At 38.7% G+C, this 15,085-nt stretch overlaps 1 non-coding gene across 1 annotated transcript; it reads left to right on the forward strand.

Moving 5' to 3' along the window:
- Positions 1-12,597: 12,597 nt before the first annotated feature.
- On the forward strand, positions 12,598-12,704 carry LOC133065056 (U6 spliceosomal RNA). Its single transcript, XR_009694822.1, has one exon. It is a non-coding gene; the product is annotated as a U6 spliceosomal RNA (small nuclear RNA).
- Positions 12,705-15,085: the final 2,381 nt, after the last annotated feature.

Consider the following 15,085-nt stretch of genomic DNA (forward strand, 5'->3'; position numbering starts at 1 on the left):
AAATAGCAACTCACTCCAGTATTCTTGCCTGAAAAATTCTATGTACAAAGGAGCCTGGTGGGCTACAGTCCAAAGGGTCGCAGAGTCAGACACAACTGAGTGACTGAACACGCATTGTGCTCATGCTCAGTCACTTCTTTCAGGGGATCTTCCTGACCCAGGAATCGAACCCATATCTCCTGTGTCTCCTGCACTGAAGGCAGGTTCTTTACCCACTGAGCCACCTGGGAAGCCCAAACACACACACTGTACCCCAATGCAAAATTTAAAAAGTTTTAAAAAATATTAAGTAGTAAAAAATAATAATATATCAATATCAGCTCATCAGCTATAACAAATGTACCCACTAATGCAAGATGTTAAGGACAGGGGAAACTGAGTGGGGAGAGGTGAAGGGGTAAGTGAGAATTCTCTGTACTTGCTGCTCACTTTTTCTATTATTCTACAACTGCTCTAAAAATTAAAGTCAAGCAACCTAGATGCCCATCAGCAGATGAATGGATAAGGAAGCTGTGGTACATATACACCATGGAATATTACTCAGCCATTAAAAAGAATTCATTTGAACCAGTCCTAATGAGATGGATGAAGCTGGAGCCCCTTATACAGAGTGAAGTAAGCCAGAAAGATAAAGAACATTACAGCATACTGACACATGTATATGGAATTTAGAAAGGTGATAACGATAACCCTATATGCAGAACAGAAAAAGAGACACAGAAATACAGAACAGACTTTTGAACTTTGTGGGAGAATGTGAGGGTGGGATATTTCAAAAGAACAGCATGTATACTATCTATGGTGAAACAGATCACCAGCCCAGGTGGGATGCACGAGACAAGTGCTCCGGCCTGGTGCACTGGGAAGACCCAGAGGAATCGGGTGGAGAGGGAGGTGGGAGGGGGGATCGGGATTGGGAATACATGTAAATCCATGGCTGATTCATATCAATGTATGACAAAACCCACTGGGAAAAAAAAATAATAATAAAAATAATATTTAATAATAAAAAAAATAAAAATTAAAGTCAATTCAAAAATCAATAGTGGCAGAATGATGAAATTATATAAGTAGAGAACAAATTTGTGATTATCAAGGGTTAGAGATGGTGGTGGACAAGAAAGAAAAGAAGTAATGTGACTTTAAAAGGGAAAACACTAAGGGATATGTGATTATGGAATAGCTCCATATCTTTTTTTTTTTTCTGGCTGCAGTGCATGTGGGATCTTAGTTCCCTGACCAGGAATTGAACACATGCCCCCTGCAGTGGAAGTCCAGCATCTTTTTTTTTTTTTTTTTCATTTATTTTTATTAGTTGGAGGCTAATTACCTTACAATATTGTAGTGGTTTTTGTCATACATTGACATGAATCAGCCATGGATTTACATGTATGCCCCATCCCGATCCCCCCTCCCACCTCCCTCTCTACCTGATCCCTCTGGGTCTTCCCAGTGCACCAGGCCCGAGCACTTGTCTCATGCACCCAACCTGGTGATCTGTTTCACCATAGATAATATACATGTTTCGATGCTGTTCTCTCGAAACATCTCACCCTCGCCTTCTCCCACAGAGTCCAGAAGTCTGTTCTGTACATCTGTATCTCTTTTTCTGTTTTGCATATAGGGTTATCATTACCACCTTTTTAAATTCCATATATATGTGTTAGTATACTGTAATGGTTTTTATCTTTCTGGCTTACTTCACTCTGTATAATGGACTCCAGTTTCATCCATCTCATTAGAACTGATTCAAATGAATCCTTTTTAATGGCTGAGTAATATCTCATGGTGTATATGTACCACAGCTTCCTTATCCATTCGTCTGCTGATGGGCATCTAGGTTGCTTCCATGTCCTGGCTATTATAGACAGTGCTGTGATGAACATTGGGGTGCACGTGTCTCTTTCAGATCTGGTTTCCTCGGTGTGTATGCCCAGGAGTGGTATTGCTGGGTCATGTGGCAGTTCTATTTCCAGTTTTTTAAGAAATCTCCACACTGTTCTCCATAGTGGCTGTACTAGTTTGCACTCCCACCAACAGTGTAAGAGGGTTCCCTTTTCTCCACACCCTCTCCAGCATTTATTGGTTGTAGACTTTTGGATAGCAGCCATCCTGACTGGCGTGTAATGGTACCTCACTGTGGTTTTGATTTGCATTTCTCTGATAATGAGTGATGTTGAGCATCTTTTCATGTGTTTGTTAGCCATCTGTATGTCTTCTTTGGAGAAATGTCTGTTTAGTTTTTTGGCCCATTTTTTGATTAGGTCATTTATTTTTCTGGAATTGAGCTGCAGGAGTTGCTTGTATATTTTTGAGATTAATCCTTTGTCTGTTGCTTCATTTGCTATTATTTTCTCCCAATCTGAGGGCTGTCTTTTCCCCTTACCTATAGTTTCCTTTGTAGTGCAAAAGCTTTTAAGTTTCATTAGGTCCCATTTGTTTAGTTTTGCTTTTATTTCCAATATTCTGGGAGGTGGGTCATAGAGGATCTTGCTGTGATTTATGTTGGAGAGTGTTTTGCCTATGTTCTCCTCTAGGAGTTTTATAGTTTCTGGTCTTACATCTAGATCTTTAATCCATTTTGAGTTTATTTTTGTGTATGGTGTTAGAAAGTGTTCTAGTTTCATTCTTTTACAAGTGGTTGACCAGTTTTCCCAGCACCACTTGTTAAAGAGGTTGTCTTTTTTCCATTGTATAACCTCGCCTCCTTTGTCGAAGATAAGGTGTCCATAGGTTCGTGGATTTATCTCTGGGCTTTCTATTCTGTTCCATTGACCTGTATTTCTGTCTTTGTGCCAGTACCATACTGTCTTGATGACTGTGGCTTTGTAGTAGAGTCTGAAGTCAGGCAGGTTGATTCCTCCTGTTCCATTCTTCTTTCTCAAGATTAAAGTCCAGCATCTTAACCATTGGACTGCCAGGGAGGTCCCCAGAATAGCTCTGCATCTTGATTGCAGTGGCTGCTACATGAATCCACACATTTGATAACATGGCATACAACTATACACACATTGTACCAGTGTCAACTTTCTGGTTTTAATATTGTGCTAATGTCCAAGATGCAATGGGGAAATGGGGTAAAGAATACATAGGACTTCTCTGTACTGTTTTTGCAACTTCCTGTGAATCTCTAATTGCATAATAATAAAAAGCTTAGGGGGAGTTCCATAGTGGTCCAGTGGTTAGGATTCTGTGCTTTCCCTGCTGTGGGCCTGTGTTCAATCTCAAGTCAGGGAACTAAGATCCCACAAACTGTATGACTCAAGACAAAAAAGAAAAAAAATTTTTAAATAATAAACATTGTAACCAAGAGGAGTCTGAGTAGACATAGATGTAAAATGCCATGTCGCATCCTGGATAGGATTCTTAAAAAGAAAAAAGACATTAGGAAAAACAGAACATCTGAATAAGGACTTCAGTTAATAATAATGTATCAGTAGTGGCTCATTAGTTGTGACAAACATAGCATGCTAATATAAGATGTTAATAATAGGGGAAACTAGATGTGCAGTATGGGTGAACTCTGTTCTATCTTTGCAGTAACTCTGCAAATCTAAAGCTAGTCTAAAATAAAAAGTTCAAATTCTACCAAAAGTTCAGAGAAGTGCTAACACCTGTCCTGCTTAAATCTTCCAAAAATTTGCAGAGGGAGGATCACTTGCAGACTCACTATATGACAACAACTCAAAACCTATGGGATTCAGTAAAAGCAGTGTTAAGAGGGAATTTTATAGCTATACAAGCCTACCTCAAGAAACAAGAAAGACGTCAAATGAAAAACCTAACCTTACACCTAAATCAGCTAGAAAAAGAACCAAAGAAAAAACCTCCAAAGTTATTAGAAGGAAAGAAATCATAACGATCAGGGCAGAAATAAATGAAAAAGAAATGAAAGAAACAATAGCAAAGATCAATAAGACCAAAATCTGGTTCCTTGAGAAGATAAACAAAATTAATAAACCATTAGCCAGATACATTAAGAAAAAAAGGGAAATGACTCAAATCAATAAATTAGAAATGAAAAAGAAGTTACAACAGACAATGCAGAAATACAAAAGATCATATGAGACTACTATAAGCAACTATATGCCAATAAAACGGGCAACATGAAAGAAGTGGACAAATTCTTAGAAAAATACAAACTTCCAAGACTGAACCAGGAAGAAACAGAAACTATGAACAAACCAATCACAAACACTGAAATCAAAACTGTGATTTAAAAAAAAATCTTCCAAAAACAAAAGCCCAGGGCCAGACGGCTTCACAGTCAAATTCTAGCGAAAGTTTAGAGAAGAGTTAGCTCCTCTCCTGCTCGAAATTTAAAATAAAAGGTTTATTAAAAAATAATGAATATTGTTAAGTTAATAAGATACATAAGTCAAATACATAAGGATTTATATCTAGAATATATAGAGAGTTCCTGCAAACTGGGAAAAAAAAAAACTCAAAAAGTCTACAAAAGACTTACACAGATGTCTCACCAAAGAGAAAAAGAGAAAAAAACAATATGAAAAATAAACATATGAAAAGGTGTTCAACATCATAAAGTTATCAAAGAAATGCAAATTAAACCACCATAAGGTAGAATTACCCTGGAAGAAAAGCTATGACAAACCTAGACAGCATATTTAAAAGCAGAGATATTACTTTACTGGCAAAGTCCATATAGTCAAAGCTATGGTTTTTCCAGTAGTCAAGTATGGATGTAAGTTGGATCATAAAGAAAGCTGAGCACTGAAGAATTAATGCTTTTGAACTGTGATGTTGGAGGAGACTCTTGAGAGCCCTTGGACTCCAAAGAGATCAAACCAGTCCATCCTAAAGGAAATCAGCCCTGAATACTCATTGGAAGGACTGATCCTGAAGCTGAAGCTCCAATACTTTGGCCACCTGATGTGAAGAACTGACAGATTGGAAAAGAGCCTGATGCTGGGAAAGACTGAAGGCAGGAGGAGAAGGGGACAACAAAAGATGAGATGGTTGGATGTCAGCACCAACTCAATGGACATGAGTTTGAGCAAGCTCTGAGAGATAGTGAAGGACAGGGAAGCCTGGAGTGCTGCAGTCCATGCAAAGAGTTGGACACAACTGAGTGACTGAACTGAACTGATGACAGTGGATATACACTTTAAAAAAAGTAGTGTTTATGTCTATCAAAAGACTTGCACATGAATATTTGTGGCAGTGTTCTTTACAATCATTCAAAACTGAAAAGACTCAAATATCTATTAATATAATGATGAATAAATTCATGCACTGGAATGCTACATTGAAATGAAAAAAGGACAAATTACTGATACTCACATGATACGGATGAATCTCCCTGACAATGTTGAATGACAGAAGTCACACATATAGATCCTGTATATATGGTATTACTCTGCTTACATTAAAATTCAAAAGTATAGAAAATTAATCAGTAGTTGTAGAAGTCGGAATAGTAGCTACCCCTAGAGAGGATACTGACAGAGGGAGCAAACAAAGAACTTTCTGGGATGATGGAAATGTTCTATGTATTGGTTCGAATAGTGGTTACAACAGTTACATACACATGCAAAAAATATCTAGGTCTTAGGACTTCCTGGTGGTCCAGTAGTTGGGAATCTACTTTCCAGTGCAGAGGACATGGATTCAATCCCTGGTCAGGGAACTAAGATCCCATATGCCTCTGGGCTACTAGCCCACGTGCCTCAACTAGAGAGTCCATATACCACTGGCAAGACACAATGCAGCCAAAATAAATAAATAAATAAATATTTTAAAAAATGATCTAGGTCTTCACTGAAGATTAATGCACTCTATTATATATGTGGTTACAAATATAATTTTGAGCAATTTAAAAATATTTATTTATTTATTTGGCTGTGCTGGGTCTTAGTTGCAGACTGTGGGATCTAGTCCCTTGACCAGAGATCAAACTGGAGCCCCCTACATTGGGCCTTGGGAGTCTTACACACTGGACCACCAAGGAAGTAGCCAGATATAACTTTGCAAAGTACAACTGTAAAGCTAATAGAGTGTAAAAGAATTTTGTTTTTAGCTTAGAAGGAGGGAAATGTTTTTAAAACTCAAAAACAAAAATGTATCTACATAAAAACAAGGATTTCTATCAAATTAAAGATACAAGAGACAAAGTTAATGGCAGAGTCTACATAGAAATTTACCACATCTAAAACCCACAGAGGATAATTATCACGTATATATGCAGAATTTCTGCAATCAGTATAATTAAGACCACAAAGAAAAATGGAAATGTAGTATTAAGAGGCAATTCATAAAAGGGGAAGCTTGAATTGCTAAATGGGACATAAAGAAATGCTCAAGGTCACAAGTAATTAGTGAAACATGAAACAATGAACTGCCACTTTTTATTCCACTGGGACAGCAACAAAAAAATATAAAGTAATATAATACCAAGTATTTGTCAACACAAGTATATGGGAAGAATGGTGCTCTTGTGTACTGCTTATGAAAGTATAACCTTATTCAACTATTTTGGAAAATAATCTGTTAGTACTTAGCGAAAGCAAATAGTGCTTTCATACTATAAGGCAGTGCTCCCAGTCCTAGGTCTGCAATCCAGAGCAAAATCTTCATAGTTTTCTTTTAGAGGAAAGTTGAAGGGAACCCAAGTATCTATCATTAGAGCAGTGGAATGTCTGGAAGAGCAATGGAAAAGACAAAAGTAGTCAATTCACAATTTGGAACACTATGAGGCAGTTAAAAGCAACAATCTCAATGTATCTATAGCAATATGAACAGATCTGGAAAACAGTGTTGTGTGAAAAAGGAAGCAACCTAATGAAATTCACAGCATAATGACATATGACATTGAGGTAAATTACAAACCCACACACATGTCACTTCTGACCAAAACAGAGTAACTAGGGGACAAGCCATCTCACTGTAACCAGCTATAAAATTGGACAAAATACATAAGATATTCATCTTCAGGTAAAGGAAAAGAAAAAGACAGTGTAAGACTGACCCCTGAGAGAAAAGAAACTTACAAAGTGAACCTTATGGTTGTCCACCTATCTGTCTGAAGATGGTTCTCTTTTTTAATTAAAAAATATTTTTTATTGAAGTATAGTTGAATTACAATGTTGTGATAATTACTGCTGTCCAGCAAAGTCACTCAGTTACACATATACATATGTGTTGGTTTAGTCACTGAGCCATGTCAGACTCTTTTTGACCCTATGGACTGTAGTCTGCCAGATTCCTCTGTCTGTGGGATTTCCCAGGCAAGAATCCTGGAGTGGGTTGCCATTTCCTTCTCTAGGGGATCTTCCAGACCCAGAGATCAAATCCACATCTCCTGCGCTGCGGGCAGTCTCCTTCATCACAGGCAGATTCTTTACCACTGAACCACTGCCCACGTGTATATACACGCATTCTTTTTCATATTCTGTTCCATTATGGTTTATCACAGGATGTTGGACATAGTTCTCTGTGCTATACAGTAGGACCTTGTTTACCCATTCTATACATACCAGTTTGCATCTGCTAATCCCCAACTCCCAATCCAACCCCCAACCCCCTTGGCAACCACCAGTCTATTCTGTCTAAAGATAATTCTTAATTACAGCTTAAAGAAGAGGGTTCTGGCAGAACACAGGGATCCTGCTGATCTAAGAAATCAGAGATTAGAGCTCAGGCCAGGAGAAATCACTGGAATCTTTGAGGTGAGATTTCCCCGAAGCGGGAGCTGTATACAGGTGAGCCACAGAAGTCTGGGTAGTGATGATCGCTCATGAGAACATGGCTGAGGGTTTTGCTGTATGCACATGAAGTGAAAGCGTCCAAGGCTTGCCACATAAAGGCTCCCAGGAGCTAGAGAATGGACCAGAGATGGTAGAAACCAAGCTGTCTGGGAGTCACTGGATAGTCACTTCCAACCCTGACAGAGTAAAGAGATCCCATTAAACATCCCTGGACTTCAGCTGAGACGTTAGGACATCTGCGCCTTAGCCATAAGGACCATATCTTAAAGAAAAAGCTCTGCTAGATTCAACTTGATAAAATCTGAAAACAAACCCTCAAAAGTAACCCAATATATTTTTAGAAAATACACAGAGAAGAGTTTAGCATTAAAGGGGTGTCACGTGAGCTGTTCTTACCTTTTGAGACAGATCGCATGCTGCCTATGGAATGTGTATGTTTCTAAACAAACTCGCTTTCTCTTGAAAAATAAAAAATAGGGGGCTTCCCTGGTGGCTCAGTGGTAAAGAATCCATCTGTCGATGCAGAAGACACGTGTTCAGTCCCTGATCTGGGAAGATCACACATGCTGTGGAGCAGCTAAGCCAGTATACCACAACCACTGAGTCTGTGATCTGGAGCCTAGGAGCCACAACTACTGAAGACCGTGCACTGGAACTAGAAGGCAGCTCCTGCTCGCTGCAACTAGAGAAGAAGCCTGTGCACAAAGACCTCCACACAGCCAAAATAAATAAATAATAAATAAAATGATAAAAAAATAAAAAATAAAAGGGTATCGTGTCTGCAATTTATTGTCAAAAAAGAAACATATGCAAAGAGAATGCTAAAGCTAACGTGGTAAAATGTTAACATTTGAGAAGTCAGGGTAAAGGGTATATGGGAATTTTTGTTCTTTTTTAAATAAAGTCTGAAAACTAAAATTAAAAATAATAAATATTCAAAATTAAAAGTTTATAAAATATAAAAATAATGAAACAGTATCCCACATTGTCACATTTTTTTCCCCTTCTAAGCAACAGAAATTTATTTTCTCACAGTTCTGGAGGCTAAAATTCTAACACCAAGGTGTCAGCAGGGTTGGTTTCTCCTGAGGCTTCTCTCCTTGGCTTGGAGATGGCTAACGTCTCACTGTGTCTTCACATGGTGTTTTCTCCATGGACACTGTGTCCCTGGTGTCTCTTTTTTTGTGTGTCCTAATCTCTCCTTATAAGGACACCAGTCAAGTTGGATTAGGTCCTAATGGCTTCACTTTAACTTCACCTCTTTTAAGGCCCTATTTCCAGATATAGTCACATTCTAGTAGTTAAAGCTTCATCACATGAATTTTGGGAGGACACTGTTTAGACTTTAACATCTTCTGTCCTTCTTCTTTCCTAATTCCTCTTTGTTTCTTCAAATATTAAAAAAAATTAAAATCACCTATGATTGTGGACTTTTACATTTTCTCTTGTAATTCTATCAGTTGGCTTGCACTAGATATTTGGGGCTAAGTTACTTACTGGGGGACTGAAACTTTTACCATTATGAAATGATTGTCTTTAGCTCAGTAATTTTTTTTTCATTAAAGTCTATTTTATCTGACATTTAAAAATGCCCACTCACAAAAAATAGTATTTTATGTTTTATAAGCATAATAATTACTTAAGGATACATATAAAACATATTAAAATGGTTGCCCATGGAAGGGAAAGAGAAGATAATGAGAGTCACAGACTAAGGGGAATAAAAGAAGGGAATCTAACAAGGACCATTGATAATAAATGTGCCAGGGGTTGAGATTATAATTAACTCAAGTCTCCACATCTGAGATCCAAAAGCTGGGAGGAAAAGAAGGAAAAAAGTAAGGCTGGAAAGATGGCAGGAAGGACCATATAGGTCAAAATTATTAATTTTCAAGGAGTCCAGGAGGATTTTCAGATTACTACATATCATGATCCCTGAACTTGGAGGATGAGAGATACCACTTTAAATGCAGTTAGAATGAAGAGCATTCCAGGAAGAAGGCATAGGTACGGAAACATAGAATAATGAGAGTGCATGGCATTTGAGAGTGGAAAGGGGAGGACAATCATGAGAGATGAATTCAGAAAGCTCAGCTAGTGCCAAAATGTAAAAGTATCATGTTAGAATTTGTGCTTTACAGGTGAAAGTAATTTTTAGGGCAGCACTGTAGAGTGGTTGAAAAGCTCAGATTTGAATTTAAAAGCCTTGGATTTGAATCTGAACTGTACCACAAGGCAGGTGTATGACGTTGGGCAAGTTATTTACTCTCAATGAGACTCAATTTCTCATTGAGAGTAAATAATGATATTTATGAGGGACTTGTGAGAAATGAGAAAATGCACATAAACCTCTGAGCACAGTACTTGGCTTCAGCTGCTCAGTCATATTTGAATCTTTGTGACCCCATGGACTGCAGCATTCCAGGCTTCCCTGTCCTTCATTATCTCCCGGAGCTTGCTCAAACTCATGTCCATTGAGTTGGTGCTGACATCCAACCATCTCATCCTCTGTTGTCCCCTTCTCCTCCTGCCTTCAGTCTTTCCCAGCATCAGGGTCTTTTCCAGTTTGTCAGTTCTTTGCATCAGGTGGCCAAAGTATTGGAGCTTCAGCTCCAGCATCAGTCCTTCCAATGAGTATTCAGGAATGATTTCCTTTAAGATTGACTGGTTGGATCTCCCTGCTGTCCAAGGGACTCTCAACAGTCTTCTTCAACACCATAATTCAAAAGCATCAGTTCTTCAGTACTCAGCTTTCTTTATGGCCCAACTCTCACATCCATACATGACTACTGGAAAATCCATAGCTTTGACTAGACAGACCTTTGTTGGCAAAGTAATGTCTCTGCTTTTTAATATGCTGTCTAGGTTGGTCATAGCTTTTCTTCCAAGGAGCAAGCGTCTTTTAATTTCATGGCTGCAGTCACCATCAGCAGTGATTTTGGAGTTCAAGAAAATAAAATCTGTCACTGTTTTTATACAGTGTACTATACTGCATGGATACCTTTCTATAGTGCATACTATACGCCAAATGTGTACTTGGCATATGGTACACATTTAGGACATGATAGTTATTATTTGTGTGTATGTGTATGTGTGATCTTCATCATCATATCACCATGCTTTATTATTTAAACCAGAGAATTGCCTGTGTTTTAGAAAGATTATTCTGGTAATAAAGAGTTGACTTGGAAGGAGTGAGACTAAGAGCAGATAAATTAGACAAAATGAGTTGTAGTAGTCAAGGTGAGAGATGATTAGGATCTAAGTGTTGCTATAGAGCAATACTTCAGGAAGTAAAGTTCCTGAGTCTTTCCTATATTTCTTATGCACCGCTTCAAATCCTCTTAGTTTTAGCTGTAGTGACCAATTTTGTGTGGTTTCAACCACCTTCATGCAGGTGCAGTTTGACAAAGTCTCATTTCAGGCATGTAATTGACCTCTCACTTCCTGTCTGAGGATGTCTCTGATTACACTCCTTAGGATCCTGTGGGCACCTGCTCGGATATTCCCACGTCATAACCCAAAAGTGCCCAGAGAAATGTAAGCCTTGTAGGGACACCCTAAGCAATGAGAACAGGAATGGATCCCCCCAAAAATGTTTCTCCCTTTCTTCCCTCAGGTGGATAGTCCTGAGGTATCTTTCCTATAACTCCTGAGACAGCCTCACAGAATCTAGCACCCAGTTGTCCAGAACAATAGCTGACTGCAGAGCCCCCTTTATATTGGCTTCTTTCTCTTTCCTTGTTTTAACCCTTGTTGTCCCTTACTTTTGCCCTCTGGGATTGTGCTCTGAAATAATTGTATATGCCTTTGTCTTAAGCTCTGCTCTCAGGGCAATCCAGCCTAAGAACAGCGATGCATTAAACGGTCTTAGAAAGCAGAACTTTCGGAAAGAATTGCATCACCTAATGAAGACTTCATGCTGTTGAAAACTGTGTTAGTGATACCTCTGATCTCCATAGGATCACATTTACTAAGACTCACCTGTGGTTGATTGGGATGAGGTGCATATGAAAGGGAGATGTTCGCTATATCTACAGTAGCTGTGACGCTTGAAGAGTTTGGGGCAATGATGATTATGAAGATTGTGGAGGGACTTCATTTTTTATTAGCATTGTAAGACTTGAAGAAAAAATGAAAAGGACAAACCTCTGTTAGCCTTGACAACTTAACTAAGCTTTGACACAAGAGGACCTCTGTGATACATTTCAGTAGACTCTAAACACCTGAAATAATAGAGCAGTCTATGCTGAAAACTGGGCCTAGGTTCTTTTTTTTTTTTTTTTTTTTGGGCCTAGGTTCTCATCAGAAGGGTAGCATTGTTTCAAAGCTGCAACAGATCTCAAGTCAAAGTCAATCCCTGATAGGAAGAAGGTGGGGCACTAAATCTGGGATAGTATCACCTCACATGGGTCAGAATGGTCATCATCCAAAAGTTGACAAACAATAAATGCTGGAGAAAGTGTGGAGTAAAGGGAACCCTCCTACACTGTTGGTGGGAATGTAAATTGGTGCATCCACTATGGAAAACAGTATGGAAATTTCTCAAAAAACTAAAAATAGAATTATAGAATTACCATATGATCCAGCAATCCCACTTCCGGGCATATACTCAGAGAAAATGATTATTCAAAAAGACACAGGTACTCCAATGTTCACTGAAGTGCTGTTGACAATAGTCAGGACACAGAAGCAATCTAAATGTCCATCAACAGAAGGAAGGATAAAGAAGCTGTGGTACATATAAACATATATACAATGGAATATTACTCAGCCATAAAAAGGAATACTTCTATACTACCAATTGCAGAAATGTGGATAAACCTAGAAACTGTCATACAGAGTGAAGTAAGTCAGAAAGAGAAAAATAGTGCTCGCTTCGGCAGCACATATACTAAAATTGGAACGATACAGAGAAGATTAGCATGGCCCCTGCGCAAGGATGACACGCAAATTCGTGAAGCGTTCCATATTTTTAAAAAAAAAAAGAAAGAGAAAAATATCATATAATATCACTTATATGTGGAATCTAGGAAAATGGTACAGATGATTGTATCTGCAAAGCAGAATAGAGACACAGATGTAGTGAACAAACTTAAGGACACCAAGGGGAGAAGGAGGGGTGGGATGAATGGGGAGATTGAGACTGACTTATATACACCAATATGTATAAGAGAGAAAACTAATGAGAACTGTCTGCATAGCACAGGAAACTACGCAGTGCTCTGTGGTGACCTAAATGTGAAGGGAATCTAAAAAAGAAGGTATATATGTATACACATAGCTGATTCAGTTTGTTGTACAACAGAAACTAGCACAGCATTGTAAAGCAACCATACTCCAATAAAAATTAATAAGAAAAGAAAACTGGGACAAAGATACTTAGATGGACAAGCATGAGAATTTTGAACCCCTGGATTCTCTTAAGTCCTCCAGCTTAGCAGAAGCCCTTCCTTCCTCTAGCTGAAGGAAAAAAAACCTCCCCTCCCTTGAGGACCCTGAGAAGATTTAACCTGAGCAGATACCTCATAAGATGACTTGCCCTTCTTAAGATCCATCCTTGTCACCCCTCATTGCTCTGGGCTCATAATACTGATAGCCAGAGTTAGGTCTCAGGATAGCCCAGGAGGAAAAATATTCTTCCTGCTCCAAGAGAAAGTAAATTACACAGCAAAAGAACTATAGGACTTGGCTAATATGTCACAACCGAAACCAAAAGAGCTTATCTTGAGAGAGTTAGAGCAAGGGAGTGGACTATTAAACCAAGTAGGTGAGAATTTACTGACATGGAGACACGCATCCAAGACTCAGATTCAGCTCTCTGGCAGGAGAACACTTGGAGCTGGTCCTAATATCCTGCTGGGGATGGCTCTTTTGGAGCTTGAATACAAGGAACTGTCAACACAGCAACACAGCTTCTAGAAATTAGTAAATGGTTATGGCTATACAGAAAGTAAGGGCCCAAACCATTTTGTCCTTAGTGGAAAAGTCATTAGTACCCATTTAGTGTCTTGCCCCAAGGCTGCTTTATTTAATTCTCCTGCTTTGTCACTGTATATATAGTCTGCAGTGACCTTGATCTCTTGACATTCTACAGAACATCACTGTAGTCAGAACATCATACTAATTGGATCTGGTGAGCAGGAGTGATAAATACTCCCCAAAGCCCTAGTAACACATATGCAGGCCATGTAAACTCATGAAAATTTAAAACTACCAGGTGAAGTGTTTAGTGATCCAATGGTTTGTGGCATCCCTTAAAAGTTAAAGGACAAGTTGCTTCACCTTGCACTAGGAAAGAAAGCAAAAGAAACTATGCTTGGTGGACCTCTTTCAATTATGAGAGCAGCATAAGCCACTTTGGAGATACTGCTTTACCCATTTATTGATACTTATTGAGTATCTAGGAAAGCTCCTACTTTTGAGCAAGACTAAGAGCAAGAGAGGGACCTGCTACCGAGGTCCAAGCAACTGTATGCTTTGTAGCAAGTCCAAGCAACAGAGCAAGCTATTCTGCCACTTGGGTCATATGACTCAGTAGAGGTGATATGCCAGAGGTATCCACGGCAGGTAAAACCACTGTACAGTGTCTCTTGCAAGCTCAAAAAAGAGAGTTGCCACATGTTCCTAGGGTTCTGGATCTGGTATTGGAGAACTATGGCTCATGCGTCAAATTCAGCTTGGTTCTGTTGTTATGGTGGTTTGGTTTTGTCTTTGTTTGTTTGGATGACTCAAGGTTTTTAAATCTGAGTGATTTGGAGAGTGGTAATGCCATTAGAAGAAACCAGTAATGAAGTACTAGGAACTGTCAACTGAAAATATTTCATTTAAAATATCTGGGTATATTCTTGTGATGCCCAGTGCATAGGACATGATGCTGCCCTAGATATCAAGTAAAACTATGTACAAACCAGTTCTGGTTCAATGGCCATGTTCTTTTCTTTTTTTAAAATTGGAGTATAATTACTTTACAATGTTGTGTTGGTTTCTGTTGTTCAACAGAGTGAATTAGCTACAATTCCCTCCCCCTTGAGCCTACCTCCCACCCTCAAAGCAATGTTCTTAAAAATAACTGACACCATGAACAAACTAAGACTGAGAAATAGGGAGAAGATAGGCAATATATCAGTAGAAGGAGAAGCAAAGAATTAAGCATCTATTCTATGCATGACTTTATGTTTAGCTCTGCTGTGAAGGGTAACAGTGATAGAATAGTCAATGTATTTACTTCAAGGTACTCATAATTTGATAGAGGTGATGTTTTTCTGTAACAGAGTTGGGAGTGAGAAATAGTCTTAGCAAGTGAAAGTGTAATTTGCTCAGTCATGTCTGACTCTTCGCGACACCATGGACTGTAG

Source organism: Dama dama, chromosome 1 (genome assembly GCF_033118175.1).
Source record: "Dama dama isolate Ldn47 chromosome 1, ASM3311817v1, whole genome shotgun sequence".
Lineage (NCBI taxonomy): Eukaryota > Metazoa > Chordata > Mammalia > Artiodactyla > Cervidae > Dama > Dama dama.